Genomic DNA, 8,197 nt, shown 5'->3' on the forward strand with positions numbered 1-8,197 from the left:
TGTATTTGAGTATTGGCGTGCTTGTTCTCCTGAAAGCTTAAGCAACACAAGGTCACTGGGAACTGGAAGCCGTGCTATTATCTGACATACAGTAAGTAAAACTGAAAGTCAGTTTTACTCCTTAGTTATCAGTGGTGCCAGAAGACGTAATGAATTAAAGAGAGGAGTGAATCCTCTACGGTTTTGTGCTGTTTTAACAACAAATTGACCGAGAGTAGAATGCTTATAGTGCAGAAAGTACAAGGCTTACTTCACACTTATACAGTGATGGGTTTACAAATAACTTCTGTAGGTATATGCTTCACATTGATTCCTTGCACCTTTTCTCAGAAATGCCTCCAACATGTGAAAGAGAAGGGTACAAGTCAGTTTGCAGAATGTAGTTTAAGCCCCTTTTGAGCAGATGGAGAGCACTAAGTGTTTGAGACGCAGTGTTCTTGGTTGTAGCCTGTAGTACATCTTCAAGAGAGTATCTTAGATCATGGTAACTTCTTTGAGGCTGTACAGGTCCTCAGTCCTTTTAGACAAATTTGGGTGAGGATTGCTGACTGTTGACGCACCACAAGTCCTTTGAACATCTGATTTCTTTTTTATTTTTTTTTTGTTACTGCTGCATTTATTTGGTATTAAGAGATAGAGCAGAATTAAGCAGCTGTGGTTAAAATAAACAAAGAGGATAAAGTGGCTTCAGGAGAATTGGATCAGGAAAAAAGAGACAGATTAACAACATGTGACCAACAGAGGTGCCTAAATTTCATGAAGTTATGCCAGTGGATGCTAAATATTGTAAATGTTTGTTTGATGGTAGACTGACCAGAATCTAACTGTGCTCCTTGTTGGGCATAAAGTGTCCATGCATAAGTAGTAGGGGCTTCCATCTCAGAAGAAAGTACTGCAGATGCATGCCCCTGCATTTGTGCAAATATATAACATATGAATTTACCATATAGTTTTAAACAGCCATACAGTTCTATTTTCAAAAGGCTTTAATGTAGTTGCCCAAAAATTAGAGCACTGAGGGGACTCAACTGATAATGATTACATTTGTTTTTCTCTCTACTAACAATGGAATAAAATATGGTTTCCTGTCCTGTCTGATACATTTCTCTTGTGGCTTTTGTATACTGGAATTTGGACTGTGATTTAGATGTGCTGTTTGTTACTCTGGAAACTGTCTTGGTAAAACTGACTCTTCCTGGTGACATCTATGAAAGTAGTTGAAAAGTCTCCTTCCAGCTTTCAAAGCCTTGAGTGCTGGTTTTGAGTCTGTGAATCAAATGGTTTTGGAAAGAGGTTTTAATAGTGAGGCAAACGAAAACATTTTTACTAGCCAAATCATGGTTGCTAACATGTAAAAATCTTGTCCTTTGTTATGGTTGCACAGGGATTAAGGATTGCAGTAAAATATTCTCCAAATATTCCAAGAATTAGAAGAACAAAATTCACTTCTCTTTCTGTTCTGCATGTTTAATGGGATTAAACAGCAACATGCACTTGCTTTTGCTATCAAAATCAGATATAAATGTTTCTACGGAGCAATGAATTCAGGAGATCTTTCTGTTCAGCTGGTTTTCAGATTGGATTTTCATCTCAAGTGAAATTAACTTTATGGTAATACATTGAAAAATAAAATAAAATAATTTAAAAATCATTGCACATTTCCATTTTGTAATTACTGTTATTACATAGGGAAAAGCTCTAAATTTACATCTCCTGACATGTAGTTTCAAAAAGTTTTGCACTAACAGGACAGCATTGTAATTTGCTTCCTGTTTTCAGTTTGAAGTCTCTAGATAGGGTCATTTGTAGGAATTAAAGAGAGACTGAGTTTAATCCCCAAATTTTGCGTTTCAGAAAGATATCTTTTCAGTTATGTGTGTTTAGGAAATAGGGCTTAATGCTCAGAAGTGCTTTGTTAGGCTGATGGATTCTCATTCATTATGATGAATTGCTTAGAGAATTTTTCAGCTCTTATCCCCTTGCTTACTAATGAGAAAAAGGTTTAATGTGAAGATTATGTATAATGCTTTGTTACTATATTTTAGATGAGCTATTATTGTCAGTCTGTTATCAAGGACAGCATAACTGCACATTCTAATATATGCATAAGGTTAGTGTTTCTGTAGGAACCACAAGTCCTTTATGGGCTTTATGAATTACACAGCCTTCACAAATTACATAGCCTTATGAATTATATGTTAAATATCCTTCCAATTAAGTTTCCACTGTGGAGTGACTGCATAATTCCTTCTTCTATATTAGTTATTCTCTGGATTTTATATATGTTGTCTTTGACATTTTGAACTCTCTGTGGTCTTTGATGTTTTTCCATCCAGCAGATGAGTAACTGGGGTCCTGCCAGTCCTTCTGATCTCGGGAGTCTCAGTATTTGATCTATAATTTTTAATTTTTTTTTCTTTTTTTCTAATACTGTTTCCAAGTTCTGCCTCCATTCTCCTTCCTGCCCTCTGAGTTTAACTGTCACTTAGATTTTAGTGCACATTCTAATCCTTCTTCATAAATCATCTCTGAATCCTCTTCGAATGTTCAGTCTTCTTTCTTGCCAACTGCACTTTGGGCACTATGTCTTATATACAAAAAGATTATAGTGCTGACATTGGCACAACTAAATTTGACCTTTCACAGCTTCAGGCAGTTTTGTTGTTTTTTGCTTTGTTGCCTTTCTGCATGCCACTCAAAATAGCTGTGAAGTTTTGGAAGAAGAAATACTGCAGTCCAAAGCAATGTCTCATTAGCTTTGACACTTTGCTTCTTTATATCAACTTTTCCCAAAACATCTTGCAGAAAGTCTGTGTTTTGGAATATAATTCTGCAGGTGTATGTTACCTTTAAATTAATCCTTTGTTTCCTTTCTATTGCTACTTTTCTCCACACTTGTGTTTTAAATACCGACAATTTATCATCTTGAATTTCATGAACAAGATGTTTACCCCCTCATAATTAATGACAATCATTAGCAAATCAGTGCTGTGCTTGTGTTGGACACAACCTTGAATAATGGAGGGGGCTTATTCCTTACTTGTTCAAGCATACACTGGGTACTGGGCTAAAAAAAAGAGGGGGTATGTGTGCATAGTGGAGAATAGAGCTGCAATATAGTTATTAATTGATATCTGAGAGCTTATCTCCTAATGAAATCATGGAATAGGTGTGGTAGGAAGGGACCTGTTCAGATCATCTAGTCTGCCACCCCTTGCTCGAGCAGAGTTGGCTAGAACAGGTTACCGTGTACAATGTGTAGTCAGGTTTTGAATATCTCCACAAGTGGAGGCTCCGCAACCTTTCTAAAGTTGAGTTAAATCACATCGGCAGCTCTCCCCTCATCCACCGAGCTGCTCACCTCATTGTAGAAGGCTATTGGGTTCCTTAGGCATGATTTCTCCTTTGTAAATCCATGGGGACTACTACATATCACCTTCTTGTCCCTCATGTGTTTGGAAATGCTTGCTCCATTATTGTCCCAAGGATTTGGAAGGGAAAGTGAGACTGACTGGCATATGGTTCCCTGGATCTTCCTTCTTTAAGATAGGAGTGACATTTCTTTTCTTTCAATCTTTTCAGTAACCTCTCCCAATTGCCATGACATAACAAAAGTAAATGAGAGTGGCCTTGCAGTGACATCATCTGTGAGAAATTCCATCAACATGGAGAAGCACAGATGATAGCCCTTACACAAGTTACAGTGCCATGCTTTAGCCTGCAGTGCTGTTTCGAAGATGGCATCTTTGCTGATGTTATTTCAGCTGTGTGGTTTTCATCAGCCCCAGCTCCCACTTCCCTTAAAGTTCTGGGGGCCTCCCCAGCTGTACAGTGAAGTTGAAGGTGGTGTTTTGTGGGAAGATGCAGAGGCCTCTCAGTCCCACTTGAAGTATTGGGCTCTTTGCCTGTGGCAGGCTTTGGACTGGGGCACCTTGGTGACCTCCTAGGAGGGGTCTGCAACCCTTGGACATCTTTCAACTTGTTTATGTCCATCATCCTTTTGGTGCTGTTCTACCTTCTTGAAGTCTTACCCCAACTCAGACTGCTTGTTCTGCAGTCTGCTAAAGTGGGGGATCCCAACACAGCCTTTTACTTTTGTTTACATTTAACCTTGAATTATTTATTCAATTAGCTCTTATTAAAGAATGTTTGATGAATTTTATAACTGTTTTCAGCCAATCACAGAGCGGTGATATTAACAAAATGGCACCTCCCTGCCATAAAAGGGCAATGCCCTGTCAAAACAGTGGCCAAACCGAAGTAATGTTTCCTGTGTACGTATGTAGGCGTACATATGACTCATAACTCTTTACTGACTCCTTGTCATCCATCCCAAGGCAGAGTGCTGTGCATTTCCACTGCTCTCTCACATAAGGTGCAGTGTCCCCTCCTTGTCTTCCCAGCCTCATCTGCCTAAAGAGTGTTTTTATCCATCACAGCACTCCAGTTAAGTGAGTTATCCCACTATCTCTGTTATAGCCTTGTAACTGTGCTCAGATGCATGGTTCCTCCTTGTTGTTCACTGTGTTGTATGTGCTGGTGTACAGACATTGGAGAGAGACAAGTGTGCTGATTCTCCAGTGAGGGCAAGACAGCTCTCCCTGTAAGGTTTCCAAAGGTAATAGATTTTATGTGTTCATTAGAAATGACATGGTTGTTGAATTTTTCACAAATGAAGAAGAACATAGTAACTGAGGAAATTATAAAATCACAGAAATGTTCCTTGACAGGAATTTCTGCAAGTCATACCAAGTGGTACTGTTGCTAGTGCTAGGTCAGGTCAGCCATGACTGCTTCTAGCAAAGCATTGCAAACCTTTGTGACTGGAGATTTTGACACTCCTTGGTAACTTAAAGTGCTGTACTAATTTCTCAGTACTTCATGTGCAACATGAAGTATCCAAGTTGCCCTTCAAGTAAATAAAGAGGTTAAGCTGTTCTTGACAAACCAAGCAAACCCAGATATTACAACTTCCTTTTACAAAATATGTCCTTTATTGAAGACTCCAGTGTGACCAGGGAAGAGCATCCAAACCAAAGCTTAAGGCTTCTGCCTGCAAATTTACACATTCCAAAACCACAGATTGATAAAAGTGTCCGAATTTAATGCTCCTCAGAGTAGCTCTCCCTGTGCTAGTCCCACAAAAGATCACAGTCTCTGATAACCTCATTTCAGTTTTTCAGGACCATCCTAGGAGTACTCCTGGGGGAATGACTCTAAGAAGAGGATAACTGCTTTCTCTGGCAGATGAATTAAGGACATTCAGCATTTGCACAGATTCTAGTTCTGTAGCTTCTATTACTCCCAGGCTGTCATTACAGGTGTTACAGCACTAGACTCAAAGAAGAAATCAAAATTCCCTTGTCTTCCATCAATGTCCAGTTCATAGGAATCTTGTAGAGGAGTTTAAATTTGCTATATTCTTATGGCAATAGCACTAAGTAGGTATTTTAAAGTATATTCACCTACTTCCATACTCCATTCTCATTTCCTAATTTATGGCTGAAGAACTCAGATTTTGATGTTCTTGCTATATTTTGGATCATCCGTAGAAGATGATCTTGCTTTGCAAGAAACCTCTGAGATTGTCAGCTGTTAAACCCCAGTTTTGATTAATCCTGTGGATTATCTAGCCAGTGTGAGAAAATTTATCTGGTCTTACCTGAAAATCTCCTTTAAGCACCAGCCCTTTCCAGAGATGGATTAACCACCCAAATCCAGAGATGGCGATTGGCATCCAAAAACTTAATTTGCAGAAAGCATATCTCTGTTTTGTAATGTGTTTTGAAGTGGTAGAAACCATGTAGTTCTCATCTCTGCTCCTCTCAGAACGGTTATTCTGATCTGTAACTCAGAGAAGGATACTGCAAAAGCAAAAGGTGAGCACCTCTGCCTGATGGGAAATGATAGAATGACTCTTCTGCTGAGCTTTGAGTCTTCTTTCCTCTTTAAGTCACCCTCACACACCCCCTTTGATTAATATTCTGGTATCAACAGAGCAGTTAATGCATTGTGATAGTTTGAAAAATCCCGTTAATTCTGGTGAAAATATGTCTGGACAACAAAGTTAATATCTTCCAAAACTGAGGTTAGTTAATGTGCATTAAAATAAGACCAGAGATCGCTATGTCTTTCGAGACAGGATGGTGGTTTTTTGAATGGTATCTCTTACTGGTTTGAATCTCTATACCAGGCTGCTTCCAAATGAAAGCACCAGATCCAAAATGCACAGAAGATGTGAACTCTTCCTTCTGATCTGAAGAGTCTTTGAATCAGGTTTTCAGTTGCTAAAGAAAATGATATCCATCTTTATATCTCATGGAAGTTTTCTTTAAAAATTCCTGCATGGTGCGAAAGAACAGCCTTTCAAACTGTTTTCCAAGATTTATTGCTTCTTGATTCCTTAGGAAACCTGTGAGCTCATTAAGATACCATAAATGAAGGAGAGGGGAAAATATTAAACCAAAACCCATGATCAAAGTAAGACTTTACTGCTTCATAAGGGCCACTGTCTTCCTTACTCATCTGGACATTGACTGGTCTGAGAGTCAGTTGGAGAAAAGCTGGAAAATCTTTCTATCTTGAAAAGAAGAGCTAAGATAGGTAACCTTTATCTCATAGAACTTACCAAACAGAAGGAAAATATTACTGGCAGCTTTTCCAAAGTGTTGCTGACACCAGCAGAAGGGAGGGTTTTAAGAGCCACCTGGACACTGAAAAACCTTTCTGTGCTAGGCTTTGGCGGTGCATTCTGCTTGTCCATGTGGCTTTTTCATTCTTGTCCTTTTGGTGCAGGTCATCTTTCTGTTAACTTTTTGTTTAAATAAAGGCCTGTTAAAGCCTAATTCAGAGTGTCTTTCTGTCACTGCAGTTGTCCTGAAATCAATTCCCAGCACTGACACTTGTTTTTTCAGTCATGATGTTAGTATTTCCTAGTAACAAACCTCCTGTGCTTATTGCCACTTATGGGGGCCATATTTAAGCTGTTCCGTGTATTTTTCATTGTATCATTTTTGCTTCAGGCAAGATTGCCTGTTTTAACACAGCACAGAAGAAGGTGGGGAGCTTTCTGTTGTCTGTAACTGGGCCACAGACAGCCCAGGGCATGTTATTCGAAGTGGAGTACAGAGACACACGCTGCTTCTTTTTGTCCCTTGTGGTTGTCTCTCAGTGTTTGGTTTCTAAATGTCTCTGTTCTATTCCAAGTGCATTAAGAGGTCTCCTGGTGTTTAACCAGCACTAGGAAGTCTGATGGCAAGAATAAATCTTCCCTCCGCTCTTTCTCTCTCATACTTAGTTGTGCGGCTTTTCCATCACTCATTTTGTTCATGACATGGAAAAGTCAACAAGAATATGGCCTCATCCCTTTTCCTGATGCTGTTCAATGACTTCAAGAGCAAGTCTATCAATATAATTCTATTAATAAACCTTACCAGAATGACATTTCCTACCCCTTCTTTACCCTACCTTGTTTGCTGCTTGGTAGTTTTGCTGGATTCTGCATTCATTGTCTTACTCTGAGAAGCAGGAAATGTCATTATTTATGTATACGCTAAGAAACTACAAATCCTATTACCAATACATAAAATCATCTAGCACTTACTGAAAATTGTGACCACAATGCTTGATTCTGGTAATCACCTATGGCATAACTGATCAATTTACTTCTCAGTTATGCGAAGCAAAATATACTAAAAATGCTTGCTAGTAGTCCCCTTGTTCCTATTATTGGAAAAGACTGAAGAGACGGGCTGTTTGGTTTTCCTACTGACCTCTGGAGTTCTGAATGTTTCATTCACATCCTGTCTAGTAATACTTCCCAGGCTAGCTAATCCTGTGCACAATCTCCTTCTGTACAATATGTCAGTGTTGGCATACCTCTGACCATCTGTGTTGCCCTTTCCTAGGTCTTATAAATTCTTCCTATATCTTCTTTTCGATAATGCAACTAAACCTGGATATGGTGCTGTATTGTGAAAGTTTGTATTGTATTAGTTCATGCAATGCTCAAAAATGTAGAATAAAATAAAAGAACCCGTTTCCCACTCTGGTGATAGCATTTGTCAGGGAAAGACTTGTTTTGGGGTTTCTCTCTCTCTGAGTTTATCTGGACTTCTCATTTCTCTTGAAGCATTTGAGATTCTTATTGTTTCCTAGAATGTTGTAATTTTTCTGGGCACAGTGATGATGACAGATA

General features: G+C 38.9%; 1 protein-coding gene across 3 annotated transcripts in view; it reads left to right on the forward strand.

Annotated features, from left to right (window-relative positions):
* Positions 1 to 8,197, forward strand: part of TSPAN9 (tetraspanin 9) — a 178,070-nt gene that overhangs the window by 155,604 nt on the left and 14,269 nt on the right. The window lies entirely within an intron of this gene.

Source organism: Lepidothrix coronata, unplaced genomic scaffold (genome assembly GCF_001604755.1).
Source record: "Lepidothrix coronata isolate B3197 unplaced genomic scaffold, Lepidothrix_coronata-1.0 Scaffold174, whole genome shotgun sequence".
Lineage (NCBI taxonomy): Eukaryota > Metazoa > Chordata > Aves > Passeriformes > Pipridae > Lepidothrix > Lepidothrix coronata.